Source organism: Lissotriton helveticus, chromosome 4_1, assembly GCF_964261635.1.
Source record: "Lissotriton helveticus chromosome 4_1, aLisHel1.1, whole genome shotgun sequence".
NCBI classification, from domain to species: Eukaryota; Metazoa; Chordata; class Amphibia; order Caudata; family Salamandridae; genus Lissotriton; species Lissotriton helveticus.
The window spans coordinates 969,848,550-969,866,826 of record NC_136063.1 but is presented as its reverse complement, the minus strand read 5'-3'; the positions used below and the strand labels follow the sequence as shown (position 1 = coordinate 969,866,826).

Below are 18,277 nucleotides of genomic sequence, written 5' to 3'. Positions count from 1 at the left end.
ATGAAGCAGATGATGAAGTCCTACTGATTGTTAATCCGGGATAGTTGGAAAGCTTATATTCAGCTGTTTACATTCATAGTATCTTTATATATTATCAACAAGACTAAACAAAAAAGATCTCAATAAATTGCAATAAATAAGAGATTTAGTTACTTGGCGTTAGAACTTAGAACCATTAATAGATATTCCAGGCGCTTTAAGAATAGTAATTAATTCTATAATTATATCAAATGTATTCATCCAATCCTTCAAGGAGCGTTTGATCCGGGGAGATAAACAGTCCAAAATGAGACACAAGAAAAATTCATCTTTTTTCAAAGAATTAAACTTGGCCTGTACAGGGATCAAACCTGTGACCTTGGTGTTTTTAGCACCACGCTCTAACTAACTGAGCTAACAGGCCAATTTGCACATCTTCTGGAGGACCAGCACAGGAAGCAGTGCTAATGATAGTTCAACCGGGAGATTTGGAAAGCTTAATTTCAGATGTTTAATATGAATTAACTTTCATATTATCAACATGAAGAATCTAATATGACTTCAAAAAAATTGCAATACAAAAGAGATTTCCATACTTAGTGTTAGAATTTTGAACCAGTAACGTTTTTTCCACGTGGTTTAGCAATAAATAAATATTCATCACCTATATTCAATTGATTCATCTAATCATTCTATCAGCTTCTGCGCAAAGGAAATATGGAGGTAAACATGATACAGAAGAAAATACTATTTTCAACATTAAAGGAGCATCAAGTATTGGCTTGGAGACTGATTGAAATTATGTCCTTTGCGTTTTTACCTTCATGCTCTAACAGACTAAACTAATAGGCTCACTAAATATATAGAATACTTTTGAAGAATTAGCAGATGATGAAATGCTACTGATTCCATCCAATCCTTCAAGCAGCGTGTGATTCAAGGAGATAAACAGTCCAAAATGAGACACAAGAAAAATTCACCTTTGTTCAAACAATTAAACTTGGCCTGTACAGGGATCGAACCTGTGACCTTGGCGTTATTAGCACCATGCTCTAACCATTTGAGCTAACAGGCCATTTTGCATAACTACCTTGAGGTCCAGCATATGAAGAAGGGCAAATGATAGTTAACCCAGGAGATTTGGAAAGCCTCATTTCAGCAGTATACCATGAAGTTATTGTTATATATTATCAACATGAAGAAACTAATATGACTTAAAAAAATTACAATACAAAAGAGATGTTCATACTTAGTGTTAGAACTTAGAACCATTAACGCTTTTTTAGTATCTTTATATAATATCAACAAGACTAAACAAAAATGATCTCAATAAATTCCAATAAATAAGAGATTTAGTTACATGGCGTTAGAACTTAGAACCATTAATAGATATTCCAGGCGCTTTAAGAATAGTAATTAATTCTATAATTATATCAAATGTATTCATCCAATCCTTCAAGCAGCGTTTGATCCAAGGAGATAAACAGTCCAAAATGAGACACAAGAAAAATTCATCTTTTTTCAAAGAATTAAACTTGGCCTGTACAGGGATCGAACCGGTGACCTTGGTGTTATTAGCACCACGCTCTAACCAACTGAGCTAACAGGCCAATTTGCACATCTTCTGGAGGACCAGCACAGGAAGCAGTGCTAATGATAGTTCAACTGGGAGATTTGGAAAGCTTAATTTCAGCTGTTTAATATGAATTAACTTTCATATTATCAACATGAAGAAACTAATATGACTTCAAAAAAATTGCAATACAAAAGAGATTTCCATACTTAGTGTTAGAATTTTGAACCAGTAACGTTTTTTCCACGTGGTTTAGCAATAAATAAATATTCATCACCTATATTCAATTGATTCATCTAATCATTCTATCAGCTTCTGCGCAAAGGAAATATAGAGGTAAACATGATACAGAAGAAAATACATCTATTTTCAACATTAAAGGAGCATCAAGTATTGGCTTGGAGACTGATTGAAAGTATGTCCTTTGTGTTTTTAACTTCATGCTCTAACAGACTAAACTAATAGGCTCACTAGATATATAGCATACTTTTGGAGAATTAGCAGATGAAGAAATGCTACTGATTCCATCCAATCCTTCAAGCAACGTGTGATCCAAGGAGATAAACAGTCCAAAATGAGACACTAGAAAAATTCATCTTTTTTTAAACAATTAAACTTGGCCTGTACAGGGATCGAACCTGTGACCTTGGCGTTATTAGCACCACACTCTAACCATCTGAGCTAACAGGCCATCTTGCACAATTTCCTGGAAGTCCAGCATATGAAGAAGGGCAAATGATAGTTAACCAAGGAGATTTGGAAAGCTTAATTTCAGCAGTTTACCATGAAGTTATAGTTATATATCATCAACATGAAGAAACCAATATGACTTAAAAAAAACTTACAATACAAAACAAATTTTCATACTTAGTGTTACATCTTGGAACCATTAACGTTTTTTCCATGTGGTTACGTAATAAATAAAGATTTATCACCTATATTGAATTGATTCATCTAATCATTTTATCAGCTTCTCCTCAAAGGAAATATAGAGATAAACATGATACAGTAGAAAATACATCTATTTTCAACATTAAAGGAGCATCAAGTATTGGCTTGGAGACTGATTGAAAGTATGTCCTTGGCGTTTTTAACTTCATGCTCTAACAGACTAAACTAATAGTCTCACTAAATATATAGCATACTATTGAAGATGAAGCAGATGATGAAGTTCTACTGATTGTGAATCCGGGATAGTTGGAAAGCTTATATTCAGCTGTTTACATTCATAGTATCTTTATATATTATCAACAAGACTAAACAAAAATGATCTCAATAAATTGCAATAAATAAGAGATTTAGTTACTTGGCGTTAGAACTTAGAACCATTATTAGATATTCCAGGCGCTTTAAGAATAGTAATTAATTCTACAATTATATCAAATGTATTCATCCAATCCTTCAAGCAGCGTTTGATCCAAGGAGATAAACAGTCCAAAATGAGACACAAGAAAAATTCATATTTTTTCAAACAACTAAACTTGGCCTGTACAGGGATCGTACCTGTGACATTGGCGTTATTAGCACCACACTCTAACCAACTGAGCTAACAGGCCAATTTGAACATCTTCTGAAAGACCAGCACAGGAAGCAGTGCTAATGATAGTTCAACCGGGAGATTTGGAAAGCTTAATTTCAGCTGTTTAATATGAATTAAGTTTCATATTATCAACATGAAGAAACTAATATGACTTTAAAAAAATTGCAATACAATAGAGATTTCCATACTTAGTGTTAGAATTTTGAACCAGTAACGTTTTTTCCACGTGGTTTAGCAATAAATAAATATTCATCACCTATATTCAATTGATTCATCTAATCATTCTTTCAGCTTCTGTGCAAAGGAAATATAGAGGTAAACATGATTCAGAAGAAAATACATCTATTTTCAACATTAAAGGAGCATCAAGTATTGGCTTGGATACTGATTGAAAGTGTGTCCTTTGCGTTTTTAACTTCATGCTCTAACAGACTAAACTAATAGGCTCACTAAATATATAGCATACTTTTGAAGAATTAGCAGATGATGAAATGCTACTGATTCCATCCAATCCTTCAAGCAGCATGTGATCCAAGGAGATAAACAGTCCAAAATGAGACACTAGAAAAATTCATCTTTTTTCAAACAATGAAACTTGGCCTGTACAGGGATCGAACCTGTGACCTTGGCGTTATTAGCACCACGCTCTAACCATCTGAGCTAACAGGCCATTTAGCACATCTATTTGGAGGTCCAGCATATGAAGAAGGGCAAATGATAGTTAACCAAGGAGATTTGGAAAGCTTAATTTCAGCAGTTTACCATAAAGTTATAGTTATATATTATCAACATGGAGAAACTAATATGACTTAAAAAAATACAATACAAAAGAGATTTTCATACTTAGTGTTAGAACTTAGAACCATTAACGTTTTTTCCATGTGGTTAAGCAATGAATAAATATTCATCACCTATATTGAATTGATTCATATAATCATTTTATCAGCTACTCCTTAAAGGAAATATAGAGGAAAAAATGATACAGTAGAAAATACATCTATTTTCAACATTAAAGGAGCATCAAGTATTGGCTTGGAGACAGTTTGAAAGTATGTCTTTGGTGTTTTTAACTTCATGCTCTAACAGACTAAACTAATAGTCTCACTACATATATAGCATACTATTGAAGATGAAGCAGATGATGAAGTCCTACTGATTGTTAATCCGGGATAGTTGGAAAGCTTATATTCAGCTGTTTACATTCATAGTATCTTTATGTATTATCAACGTGACTAAACAAAAATGATCTCAATAAATTGCAAAAAATAAGAGATTTAGTTACCTGGCGTTAGAACTTAGAACCATTAATAGATATTCCATGCGCCTTAAGAATAGTAATTAATTCTATAATTATATCAAACGTATTCATCCAATCCTTCAAGCAGCATTTGATCCAAGGAGATAAACAGTCCAAAATGAGACACAAGAAAAATTCATCTTTTTTCAAACATTTAAACTTGGCCTGTGCAGGGATCGAACATGTGACCTTGGCGTTATTAGCACCACGCTCTAACCAACTGTGCTAACAGACCAATTTGTACATCTTCTGGAGGACCAGCTCAGGAAGCAGTGCTAATGATAGTTCAACCGGGAGATTTGGAAAGCTTAATTTCAGCTGTTTAATATGAATTAAGTTTAATATTATCAACATGAAGAAACTAATATGACTTCAAAAAAATTGCAATACAAAAGAGATTTCCATACTTAGTGTTTAAATTTTGAACCAGTAACGTTTTTTCCACGTGGTTTAGCAATAAATAAATATTCATCACCTATATTCAATTGATTCATCTAATCATTCTATCAGCTTCTGCGCAAAGGAAATATAGAGGTAAACATGATACAGAAGAAAATACATCTATTTTCAACATTAAAGGAGCATCAAGTATTGGCTTGGAGACTGATTGAAAGTATGTCCTTTGCGTTTTTAACTTCATGCTCTAACAGACTAAACTAATAGGCTCACTAAATATATAGCATATATATATATATATATTTTTTTTTGTCCTCATAAATGCCACCAGAAATTGTCAACTCTAGATGGGTTTTTCTCCTGGCCTTTAACACGGGCTAACTATTCCCGCCCTGGCTACTGTGTATAGCCGACGGAGATCGCCCAGAGGTAGGTCGTTACCTTGTCCCACTCCCCTTCGTGATGTATCGGAACCTTTGGGAGGACAGGACCACAGAACCTCTGTCATAATCATTGGACATTTTGTGTACCTTGTCCGTTATCTCTCAGACCATGCAATTAGTTGGGACCATATTTTTACAGCACTCTCTCCTCCACACAGTAAGTCTAAACGACTAACAGCCATAATGTTCTTAAGACAGTTTGCGAATCGGGGAGGACTTACAGATTTCCACTCCCTACATATCTCCCTTCTAGCAATAACAATGACATAAAAAATAAACTGTGAGGTGCTGTTACTGACATCATAGTCCGTAGGGAGACCAAAGAATATTAATCTAGGGGAATAAGTGATTGGTATAGATAGAACCTCTTCTAAGAACCCACAAACCTGATCCCAGTAGCTGGTAATTTCAGGGCAGTCTACAAACATATGTCTATCATCCGCATCTGGTGACCTGCATCTTAAACAGACGTATTCTTCTGCCGAGATCCTTGACAATTTCGCAGGAGTCCAGTAAGCCCTATAAGCTGTGAATAGATGATTCCTCCTGAGATTGGATGGTTTTATGGTTTTTTGGGAAATTGTGAACGAGTCTATCCAGATCTTCAGCATCTCTTCGGAGTCCTGGGTGACGATACTAGTCCAAAGCTTGGTGGTATCAGCTCCTAGTTCGTCTTTCACCCCCACCAGTGCATTATGCCAAAGTGACACCTCCCCTTTCCTCCCTGTCGCCCTACTGATAAGTCCCAGAATCGGAATTTCGTCCAGCATTGACTGCCCCACCAGGAAGATTTAAAAGAGATTCCCAACCTAACAGTTTGGAATCATTAGACAGGTCCCCCCACTTGGTTAATCCTGCAGCTCTCAGAGGAAGAGCCAGACGATCTAATAGGCAATCTGGTGTACCTGGAGAGTCCCAAATGGGGGCTTGCGAGTGATAGTAGGGTATATTCAAAATTCTACGTATTGCCTTCCAGATGTTGAGTGCTGTCCCAAGAAGCTTCAGGCGAACCTTCTTAAAAAACTTCTGGTCCCCAAAATTGTACAGAAAAAACTCCCGACCTTGTGGCAGGTCTGATAGCATGGCCTGAAAAAGCCTTCCGTGTGAAGAGGAATCTAGTTTGTTTGCCAGAAGTCTAAAATTCTTAAATTGAAAAGCATAGCAATAAAAAAGTATATCGGGCAAAGCCAGTCCACCCAGTTTTAGCCCCTTTCTTAATTTCCGCCAGGCAATTCTGGGGGACTTAGTCGCCCAGATAAACAAGCCAATCCTTCCTTGAAGGTTAGAAATATCCCTTTTGTTAAAGTGCAAGGGGATGGAATTAAAAAGGAAGGTAACTTTTGACAGTATTATCATCGTGTCTAGATTGACTCTTCCATAGATGTTAAGGGGTAAGGTATTCCATCTAGTCAGGAGCTTCCTAATATCCTTGACCGCCGTCTGCCAACTACTTTTAGTAATATCGTCCAAATTATGAGTAAGCTGAATACCCAGGTATCTAATTTTTAATTTGGCTTCTGGTATCGGGGACAGGTTGTTCCAACTCATTATATCAGTCTTTTCTTTATTAATCCTGTATCCCGAGACCGTGCCAAAATCCTCAGCCAATTCAAATAGTCTGGGAATGGCCTGCTCAGGATTTGATGTATATAGAAGCAGGTCATCGGCATAAAGTGCTGTCTTAAGAATCAAGTCTCCAATTTTAAAAGGCAGAATCACTGGGTCAGATCTCAGGGAGCAGACAAACGGCTCAATGTAGATATCAAAAAGGAGAGGGGACAGGGGACATCCCTGCCTCGTTCCCCTCGAGATATCCAACCATTCAGTCAGACTACCATTGACTAATACCTTGGCTCGAGGGCCCCTATGCAGTGTCTCAATCCCTCTAATGAATATGTCTGGAAATCCAAAGTTTACCATGGTTTTCCATAAAAAGAGCCAATTGACTTGGTCAAATGCTTTTGCAGCATCGATCGCCACAATAGTCAGCGGCAGTCCTTGCTCCACTGCCATATCTATTGCTCCTACAACTTGAAAAGTAAGTTCATTTAGTGGGCGCCCAGGTATAAACCCCCGTTGATCGGAGTGGATGATGGACTTAATTATTTTTGCCAATCTAGACGTAAGAATACCTGAATAGATTTTTGAATCCGAATTTAGAAGTGAGATGGGCCTATATGATTCTATGTTATTGGGGTTTTTATTAGGTTTTGCTATCAGGGTGATGGTGGCTTCTGACCATTAAACTGGGGTGTCCTCCCCTTCTATAAAGATTTTATTGAATAATAACAGTAATGGGGCTATGATTTCATCCACATTATCCTTATACAATTCGGTCGGCAGTCCATCTGGACCCGGAGCCTTGTTCCTAGCCATATTTTTTAGTTGGGCTCGTACCTCTCCCTCGGTAATCTCTGTAACTAAGTATTCTTTATCCGAGTCGCTCAACTGGGGTAACTCTCTCATGGCCCACCAACGTTCTAACTCATCCTCCCCCAGGCTATTCTGCTCCCGGTATAGTTCTTCAATAAACCCTTTGGCCTCTATCCTGATGTCAGCGTCTTCTGTTAGGGGCAGACCTGAACCCCGCTGAATTAGTGTGCTTATACTGTTCCTACACCGCTCCGTTCTGGCTTTCCAGGCGAGGAGAGAGCCACAATTCTCCCCATACTCGAAGTTTCGGAGTTTACTCACTTCCCACCTGTCCTTATTTTTTTTGTCAGCGCGTGCCTTGAAGCCACTCTGTAGCTCAATCAGCTCTTTTTCGAGTAGTGGGATCTTACCCCTATCTTCCAATACCGCTAACTGTAGTTGTTGTTCTTTTGTTTTAATCATTTCAAGGTCAGATCTATCTTTTTCTTTCATAAGCTTTCTCTTTAAAGCCATATACGACCCAAGGACACCCCTCAAGTAGGCCTTAAGTGAGTCCCAAACCATTGGTTCCGGAGCTGTATGTGCATTGAATAAAAAAAACTCCAGCAGATTTCCCTTGATTTTACTTTTAATTTCATCATCTAAAAGGATTGTTCTATCCAGAGTCCATCTATATAGTGGGGGCGTGACCTTAAGATCAATTTTCAGTTCCACAACCGAATGATCAGACAAACCTACAGGAATATGAGAAACTGAAACGATATCTGACAAGAAAACTTGGTCTAAGAAAAAAAAATCGATTCTAGAGTATTGTTTATATTTCTTACTGTAAAAAGAGTATTCCCTGAGATTTCCTTGCTTAGTTCTCCAAGCCTCCCGAAGGTTGAAGTTTTTTATAATATTTTTCAGAGCCAGCAAGGATTTGTTAGGGGAATTATATTTTGCCTTAGAAGTACGGTCCAAAAGAGGGTCCAAAATAAGATTAAAGTCGCCTCCCAAAATGACTGGAGCTGTGTATTGTATCATATATTCTTCTATTTTTTGAAGAAACCTGGGATTATCTTCATTGGGACCGTAATATGCAGTACATAAAAAAGTAAGACTGCCAATAGAGAGGACTGCCACCAGCCATCGCCCCAATTGATCTGTTCCCCAGTTTTGTACCCTAATGCCCTTATTTGCCCGCACAATAATGGCTACTCCTCTCGTGGAACCTTTTTGTTTAGAGCACAGGATCTCCTGAACCCACCTAAGTCTAGAAAAAACTTGACCGCATGCTTCCGCTTCAAGATGGGTTTCTTGTAGGGAAAAAATGTGCTCGTTTGTCTTTTTAAGAAATTCACAAACTCTTTGCTGTTTCTTTCGATCCCCTATCCCATTTAAATTCCAAGATAATATCGTAGTACTAACTGCCATAGCGAAAACCAGTAATTTTAGCTCGTTGAGATCTGCATTGATTTTTCAACCCATCAAAATAAGAACTTCTTGCATCTGAGGACATTTTTAAGTGTTTTACCCCCTCCCCCCGTAACCCCTCCCACCCCTCCCTCCAAGGAACCCTCCCTCCTCACTCTTATTCGGCGTATCCACGCCCTAGAGAGCCCCCCCACCTTTAAGACACCACATCTAGCTTAAAGCTTTATCTTTCCCATGCTTTGTGTATTAACCATTAACTATTATGTCCCCCAACAACCCGTGTGCAGTTTTTTTTCCTTTTTTTTTATAGGTTTTTTTTTTTTTCAAAAGTTTTTTCCTTTCCCCTTTCCCTTTTTTTTTTTCTATTTCCCCCTGGTAGCAGGTATACCAATCCCCTCATCCCTGTTTTACTAATTACATACAATTAGTTATGCACAACTTATAACTATATGCCAAGGTTGATGCTGCTTGGCTATTTTCTCATTTTGTCTAGCAGTTCATCTACTTCCTCGGGGTAGTTACAGTTATGCATCTTATTGTTCCACATTATTTTTAATAGGGCAGGAAATTTCATTTGGACTTGAGCTCCCAAAGAACGGAGTTCAGGCATCCTGGAACCCAGCTCCCATTGCCTCTGAGCCGTTTTCCCCCCTATGTCCGATCTAATTTGATAGGGATTGGCCGGATAGTGAAGAGAGGATCTTGCGAGACACCTGCTGAGGATTAGTTCTTTTACTGTGTATGTCTGAAAATATACCAAGATTTTTCGGGGGGCTTTGCTGTCCGGATGTAGCCTGAAGGGTTCTCTGTGTACACGCTGAATTTCAGCTTCTAGATCTATATCTGGTCGATCCTTTAATATATCTTCCCGTAGTAGCCTACAAATGAATCCCTTAATGTCTTCCACTTCAGCCCCCTCTGGAATCTTAAGTATTCTTAAGTTATTTCGACGACTCTGCATTTCCAACCTCTCCATGTCCATTGTGAGTTTACGGTTCTGCTCCTTTAGAGTATTAATATCTTTGGAATTCTCCTTTGATGTTTCCGAGAGCGAGGTAACTTTACTTTCTAGCACACAGGTTTGAGCTGCTAGTCCCTCCATTTTTGCCTCCAAATTATCAAATCTATCATATAGTCCTTTCTGATTGCTCTCGGAAGTTGCAAACTTGTCCATCAAGTCGTCCCTGAGAGATTGGAATAGACAACCAAGTCGGTCCCTCTCTTCTCCACTGACAGCTTCTTCAAATCTACCCCTGGTGTTTAGGATAGAATCGTGTGCAATACTATTTGCACTACCAAAGGAAAGGGGATTAGAAAGAGGTTTAAGTAGGGCTGTATGGGGAGTTTGAGAGGTACAAGGGCTCCCATTATCAGATAAAGTATGAACCATAGGGGATACTGGAGATGAAGCAGTGGCCAAATTTACTGCGTCTAATTTTGTACTTGGGAGGAGAGGCCCTTGCCTACTTAAAAGATCAGTGCTCGACACAGGATCATGCTCTAGGGGAGCGGATAAAGTATGTTTTAATCCTTCCATATGTGTAATCGGCTCCAGTACTGCATACCTATTTTCCAAAGGTTATGTTGTCAGGATAGGGAGGGGAGGCTCGATATCAAGTTCATTAGACCCTTCGCCTACCTCCACCACCTCATCTGAAACAGCAGGCTCTATATTGATGTCTGACGTTTCTCCTCCTACTCCCACAAATGATTTTTCGGAAGGGTCTTCCTTTGAGTTAACTGCCTGCTCCATAATCTTAAAGAAGCTTTTGAGTGAGGGGGTGCCTCTCTGAGCTAAAAGCTGTTTGTTGCACTTAACAGCCCCTCCTCTCTTGGCCCCCCCTTCTTCTTATGTTTGTGTGGGGATACCGGTGTTGGCCCCTCTCTCACCAGGGTTTCTCCTGAGTCCCAAAGCCCCTGCCTCCTAAGGTCCTGTTTATACCTCAACTGATATCGATTTCTGGTGCCCACTGCTCCTCCACCAAACACTGCCCCCTTTAACTGTTTTAAACCTCCCTCTGTATTATCTAGAGGATTAACCACACTAATGTCTGTGTAGGCAGATCGGTTTTCAACTTCACTCACAACTTCTGCCTCCATGCAGGCACTCCCACTTAGAACCCCCTTACCAGCAGCCTCACGTCCCCTTAGGCTCGAAGAGGGGTAGCAGCCCCAGCAAACCGGACCTTTCACTCGGAGGATAAGTGCTGCTCTTGAGCGCTGCCAATAATCTCGGCTGTAGAGTATCCGTGTGCTTTTGAGGCTGTCGGTCGGTGGACACACAGCAACCTTCGAGAGACTGCAGCGGCTCCTGATGCTTCTAGCACGGCTCAGCTCTCCTGCCTCCAGCCGAGCGCACAGCCGAACGTCACATGAGACGCGAGGCCACATCCCTCAGGTCCGGATCCGAATCCAAGGTCCTAGTGCCTGGAGCGTTTTTTTTTTTTTTTACCGGGAGACACAAAGGAGAACAAACTCAGTTTTCCGCGGGGTAAAGAGAAGACTGAGACATTATCTGTCCTCACCGCTCAAAACTGCGATAGTCAGCCGGTGAGATCCATCGTTATGTTGGTAGTTCCTGGCGAATTGTGGTGTCGTGGCGGGGGAGCTCTTCAGCAGCCGCTAGCCTGCCGCCGCCATGTTCCCTAAATATATAGCATACTTTTGAAGAATTAGCAGATGATGAAATGCTACTGATTCCATCCAATCCTTCAAGCAGCGTGTGATCCAAGGAGATAAACAGTCCAAAATGAGACACTAGAAAAATTCATCTATTTTCAAACAATTAAACTTGGCCTGTACAGGGATCAAACCTGTGACCTTGGCGTTATTAGCACCACGCTCTAACCATCTGAGCTAACAGGCCATTTTGCACAACTTCCTGGAGGTCCAGCATATGAAGAAGGGCAAATGATAGTTAACCCAGGAGATTTGGAAAGCTTAATTTTAGCAGTTTACCATGAAGTTATAGTTATATATCATCAACATGAAGAAACCAATATGACTTAAAAAAAACTTACAATACAAAAGAGATTTTCATACTTAGTGTTAGAACTTAGAACCATTAACGTTTTTTCCATGTGGTTAAGAAATAAATAAATATTCATCACCTATATTGAATTGATTCATCTAATCATTTTATCAGCTTCTCCTCAAAGGAAATATAGAGATAAAGATGATACAGTAGAAAATACATCTATTTTCAACATTAAAGGAGCATCAAGTATTGGCTTGGAGACTGATTGAAAGTATGTCCTTGGCGTTTTTAACTTCATGCTCTAACAGACTAAACTAATAGAGTCACTAAATATATAGCATACTATTGAAGATGAAGCAGATGATGAAGTCCTACTGATTGTTAATCCGGGATAGTTGGAAAGCTTATATTCAGCTGTTTACATTCATAGTATCTTTATATATTATCAACAAGACTAAACAAAAATGATCTCAATAAATTGCAATAAATAAGAGATTTAGTTACTTGGCGTTAGAACTTAGAACCATTAATAGATATTCCAGGCGCTTTAAGAATAGTAATTAATTCTATAATTATATCAAATGTATTCATCCAATCCTTCAAGCAGCGTTTGATCCAAGGAGATAAACAGTCCAAAAAGAGACACAAGAAAAATTCATCTTTTTTCAAAGAATTAAACTTGGCCCTTGGCCTGTACAGTGATCGAACCTGTGACCTTGGCGTTATTAGCACCACGCTCTAACCAATGGAGCTAACAGGCCAAATTTCACATCTTCCGGAGGACCAGCACAGGAAGCAGTGCTAATGATAGTTCAACCGGGAGATTTGGAAAGCTTAATTTCAGCTGTTTAATATGAATTAACTTTCATATTATCAACATGAAGAAACTAATATGACTTCAAAAAAATTGCAATACAAAAGAGATTTCCATACTTAGTGTTAGAATTTTGAACCAGTAACGTTTTTTCCACGTGGTTTAGCAATAAATAAATATTCATCACCTATATTCAATTGATTCATCTAATCATTCTATCAGCTTCTGCGCAAAGGAAATATAGAGGTAAACATGATACAGAAGAAAATACATCTATTTTCAACATTAAAGGAGCATCAAGTATTGGCTTGGAGACTGATTGAAATTATGTCCTTTCCGTTTTTAACTTCATGCTCTAACAGACTAAACTAATAGGCTCACTAAATATATAGAATACATTTGAAGAATTAGCAGATGATGAAATGCTACTGATTCCATCCAATCCTTCAAGCAGCGTGTGATTCAAGGAGATAAACAGTCCAAAATGAGACACAAGAAAAATTCATCTTTGTTCAAACAATTAAACTTGGCCTGTCCAGGGAGCGAACCTGTGACCTTGGCGCTATTAGCACCACGCTCTAACCATCTCAGCTAACAGGCCATTTTGCATAACTACCTTGAGGTCCAGCATATGAAGAAGGGCAAATGATAGTTAACCCAGGAGATTTGGAAAGCTTAATTTCAGCAGTTTACCATGGAGTTATTGTTATATATTATCAACATGAAGAAACTAATATGACTTAAAAAAATTACAATACAAAAGAGATGTTCATACTTAGTGTTAGAACTTAGAACCATTAACGTTTTTTCCATGTGGTTAAGCAATAAATAAATAGTCATCACCTATATTGAATTGACTCATCTAATCATTTTATCAGCTTCTCCTCAAAGGAAATATAGAGATAAACATGATACAGTAGAAAATACATCTATTTTCAACATTAAAGGTGCATCAAGTATTGGCTTGGAGACTGATTGAAAGTATGTCCTTGGCGTTTTTAACTTCATGCTCTAACAGACTAAACTAATAGTCTCAGTAAATATATAGTATACTATTGAAGATGAAGCAGATGATGAAGTCCTACTGATTGTTAATCCGGGATAGTTGGAAAGCTTATATTCAGCTGTTTACATTCATGGTATCTTTATATATTATCAACAAGACTAAACAAAAATGATCTCAATAAATTGCAATAAATAAGAGATTTAGTTACTTGGCGTTAGAACTTAGAACCATTAATAGATATTCCAGGCGCTTTAAGAATAGTAATTAATTCTATAATTATATCAAATGTATTCATCCAATCCTTCAAGCAGCATTTGATCCATGGAGATAAACAGTCCAAAATGAGACACAAGAAAAATTCATCTTTTTTCAAAGAATTAAACTTGGCCTGTACAGGGATCGAACCTGTGACCTTGGAGTTATTAGCACCACGCTCTAACCAACTGAGCTAACAGGCCAATTTGCCATCTTCTGGAGAACCGGCACAGGAAGCAGTGCTAATGATAGTTCAACCGGGAGATTTGGAAAGCTTAATTTCCGCTGTTTAATATGAATTAACTTTCATATTATCAACATGAAGAAACTAATATGACTTCAAAAAAATTGCAATACAAAAGAGATTTCCATACTTAGTGTTAGAATTTTTAACCAGTAACGTTTTTTCCATGTGGTTTAGCAATAAATAAATATTCATCACCTATATTCAATTGATTCATCTAATCATTCTATCAGCTTCTGCGCAAAGGAAATATTGAGGTAAACATGATACAGAAGAAAATACATCTATTTTCAACATTAAAGGAGCTTCAAATATTGGCTTTTGAGACTGATTGAAATTATGTCCTTTGCGTTTTTAACTTCATGCTCTAACAGACTAAACTAATAGGCTCACTAAATATATAGAATACTTTTGAAGAATTAGCAGATGATGAAATGCTACTGATTCCATCCAATCCTTCAAGCAGCGTGTGATTCAAGAAGATTAACAGTCCAAAATGAAACACAAGAAAAATTCATCTTTGTTCAAACAATTGAATTTGGCCTGTACAGGGATCAAACCTGTGACCTTGGCGTTATTAGCACCACGCTATAACCATCTGAGCTAACAGGCCATTTTGCACAACTACCTGGAGGTCCAGCAAATGAAGAAGGGCAAATGATAGTTAACCCAGGAGATTTGGAAAGCTTAATTTCAGCAGTTTACCATGAAGTTATTGTTATATATTATCAACATGAAGAAACTAATATGACTTAAAAAAAATTACAATACAAAAGAGATTTTCATACTTAGTGGTAGAACTTAGAACCATTAACGTTTTTTCCATGTGGTTAAGCAATAAATAAATATTCATCACCTATATTGAATTGATTCATCTAATAATTTTATCAGCTTCTCCTCAAAGGAAATATAGAGATAAACATGATACAGTAGAAAATACATCTATTTTCAACATTAAAGGAGCATCAAGTATTGGCTTGGAGACTGATTGAAAGTATGTCCTTGGCGTTTTTAACTTCATTCTCTAACAGACTATATATAGCATACTATTGAAGATGAAGCAGATGATAAAGTCCTACTGATTGTTAATCCGGGATAGTTGGAAAGCTTATATTCAGCTGTTTACATTCATAGTATCTTTATATATTATCAACAAGACTAAACAAAAAAGATCTCAATAAATTGCAATAAATAAGAGATTTAGTTACTTGGCGTTAGAACTTAGAAACATTAATAGATATTCCAGGAGCTTTAAGAATAGTAATTAATTCTATAATTATATCAAATGTATTCATCCAATCCTTCAAGCAGCGTTTGATCCAAGGAGATAAACAGTCCAAATGAGACACAAGAAAAATTCATCTTTTTTCAAAGAATTAAACTTGGCCTGTACAGGGATCGAACCTGTGACCTTGGCCTTTTTAGCACCACGCTCTAACTAACTGAGCTAACAGGCCAATTTGCACATCTTCTGGAGGACCAGCACAGGAAGCAGTGCTAATGATAGTTCAACCGGGAGATTTGGAAAGCTTAATTTCAGCGGTTTAATATGAATTAACTTTCATATTATCAACATGAACAAACTAATATGACTTCAAAAAAATTGCAATACAAAAGAGATTTCCATACTTAGTGTTAGAATTTTGAACCAGTAACGTTTTTTCCGCGTGGTTTAGCAATAAATAAATATTCATCACCTATATTCAATTGATTCATCTAATCATTCTATCAGCTTCTGCGCAAAGGAAATATGGAGGTAAACATGATACAGAAGAAAATACATCTATTTTCAACATTAAAGGAGCATCAAGTATTGGCTTGGAGACTGATTGAAATTATGTCCTTTGCGTTTTTAACTTCATGCTCTAACAGACTAAACTAATAGGCTCACTAAATATATAGAATACTTTTGAAGAATTAGCAGATGATGAAATGCTACTGATTCCATCCAATCCTTCAAGCAGCGTGTGATTCAAGGAGATAAACAGTCCAAAATGAGACACAAGAAACATTCATCTTTGTTCAAACAATTAAACTTGGCCTGTACAGGGATTGAACCTGTGACCTTGGTGTTATTAGCACCACACTCTAACCATCTGAGCTAACAGGCCATTTTGCAGAACTACCTTGAGGTCCAGCATATGAAGAAGGGCAAATGATAGTTAACCCAGGAGATTTGGAAAGCTTCATTTCAGCAGTATACCATGAAGTTATTGTTATATATTATCAACATGAAGAAACTAATATGACTTTCAAAAAATTACAATACAAAAGAGATGTTAATACTTAGTGTTAGAACTTAGAACCATTAACGCTTTTTCCATGTGGTTAAGCAATAATTAATTAGTCATCACCTATATTGAATTGATTCATCTAATCATTTTATCAGCTTCTCCTCAAAGGAAATATAGAGATAAACATGATACAGTAGAAAATACATCTATTTTCAACATTAAAGGTGCATCAAGTATTGGCTTGGAGACTGATTGAAAGTATGTCCTTGGCGTTTTTAACTTCATGCTCTAACAGACTAAACTAATAGTCTCACTAAATATATAGTATACTATTGAAGATGAAGCAGATGATGAATTCCTACTGATTGTTAATCCGGGATTGTTGGAAAGCTTATATTCAGCTGTTTACATTCATAGTATCTTTATATATTATCAACAAGACTAAACAAAAATGATCTCAATAAATTGCAATAAATAAGAGATTTAGTTACTTGGCGTTAGAACTTAGAACCATTAATAGATATTCCAGGCGCTTTAAGAATAGTAATTAATTCTATAATTATATCAAATGTATTCATCCAATCCTTCAAGCAGCGTTTGATCCAAGGAGATAAACAGTCCAAAATGAGACACAAGAAAAATTCATCTTTTTTCAAAGAATTAAACTTGGCCTGTACAGGGATCGAACTTGTGACCTTGGCGTTAGTAGCACCACGCTCTAACCAACTGAGCTAACAGGCCATTTTGCACATCTTCTGGAGGACCGGCACAGGAAGCAGTGCTAATGATAGTTCAACCGGGAGATTTGGAAAGCTTAATTTCAGCTGTTTAATATGAATTAACTTTCATATTATCAACTTGAAGAAACTAATATGACTTCAAAAAAATTGCAATACAAAAGAGATTTCCATACTTAGTGTTAGAATTTTGAACCAGTAACGTTTTTTCCATGTGGTTTAGCAATAAATAAATATTCATCACCTATATTCAATTGATTCATTTAATCATTCTATCAGCTTCTGCGCAAAGGAAATATGGAGGTAAACATGATACAGAATAAAATACATCTATTTTCAACATTAAAGGAGCATCAAGTATTGGCTTGGAGACTGATTGAAATTATGTCCTTTGCGTTTTTAACTTCATGCTCTAACAGACTAAACCAATAGGCTCCTAAATATATAGAATACTTTTGAAGAATTAGCAGATGATGAAATGCTACTGATTCCATCCAATCCTTCAAGCAGCGTGTGATTCAAGGAGATAAACAGTCCAAAATGAGACACAAGAAAAATTCATCTTTGTTCAAACAATTAAACTTGGCCTGTACAGGGATCGAACCTGTGACCTTGGCGTTATTAGCACCACGCTCTAACCATCTGAGCTAACAGGCCATTTTGCACAACTACCTGGAGGTCCAGCAAATGAAGAAGGGCAAATGATAGTTAACCCAGGAGATTTGGAAAGCTTAATTTCAGCAGTTTACCATGAAGTTATTGTTATATATTATCAACATGAAGAAACTAATATGACTTAAAAAAAATAACAATACAAAAGAGATTTACATACTTAGTGTTAGAACTTAGAACCATTAACGTTTTTTCCATGTGGTTAAGCAATAAATAAATATTCATCACCAATATTGAATTGATTCATCTAACCATTTTATCAGCTTCTCCTCAAAGGACATATAGAGATAAACATGATACAGTAGAAAATACATCTATTTT

The 18,277-nt window shown here is 37.1% G+C and overlaps 8 non-coding genes across 8 annotated transcripts; all 8 read right to left on the bottom strand.

Moving 5' to 3' along the window:
• Window positions 1–329: 329 nt before the first annotated feature.
• Window positions 330–403, bottom strand: TRNAF-AAA (transfer RNA phenylalanine (anticodon AAA)). The gene has a single exon. It is a non-coding gene; the product is annotated as a tRNA-Phe (tRNA).
• A 577-nt stretch (window positions 404–980) lies between these two features.
• TRNAI-AAU (transfer RNA isoleucine (anticodon AAU)) lies at window positions 981–1,054 on the bottom strand. The gene has a single exon. It is a non-coding gene; the product is annotated as a tRNA-Ile (tRNA).
• Window positions 1,055–2,169: 1,115 nt separating this feature from the next.
• TRNAI-AAU (transfer RNA isoleucine (anticodon AAU)) lies at window positions 2,170–2,243 on the bottom strand. The gene has a single exon. It is a non-coding gene; the product is annotated as a tRNA-Ile (tRNA).
• A 1,445-nt stretch (window positions 2,244–3,688) lies between these two features.
• TRNAI-AAU (transfer RNA isoleucine (anticodon AAU)) lies at window positions 3,689–3,762 on the bottom strand. Its single transcript has one exon. It is a non-coding gene; the product is annotated as a tRNA-Ile (tRNA).
• A 10,436-nt stretch (window positions 3,763–14,198) lies between these two features.
• TRNAI-AAU (transfer RNA isoleucine (anticodon AAU)) lies at window positions 14,199–14,272 on the bottom strand. The gene has a single exon. It is a non-coding gene; the product is annotated as a tRNA-Ile (tRNA).
• Window positions 14,273–15,696: 1,424 nt separating this feature from the next.
• TRNAF-AAA (transfer RNA phenylalanine (anticodon AAA)) lies at window positions 15,697–15,770 on the bottom strand. The gene has a single exon. It is a non-coding gene; the product is annotated as a tRNA-Phe (tRNA).
• A 1,444-nt stretch (window positions 15,771–17,214) lies between these two features.
• Window positions 17,215–17,288, bottom strand: TRNAS-ACU (transfer RNA serine (anticodon ACU)). Its single transcript has one exon. It is a non-coding gene; the product is annotated as a tRNA-Ser (tRNA).
• Window positions 17,289–17,867: 579 nt separating this feature from the next.
• Window positions 17,868–17,941, bottom strand: TRNAI-AAU (transfer RNA isoleucine (anticodon AAU)). The gene has a single exon. It is a non-coding gene; the product is annotated as a tRNA-Ile (tRNA).
• Window positions 17,942–18,277: the final 336 nt, after the last annotated feature.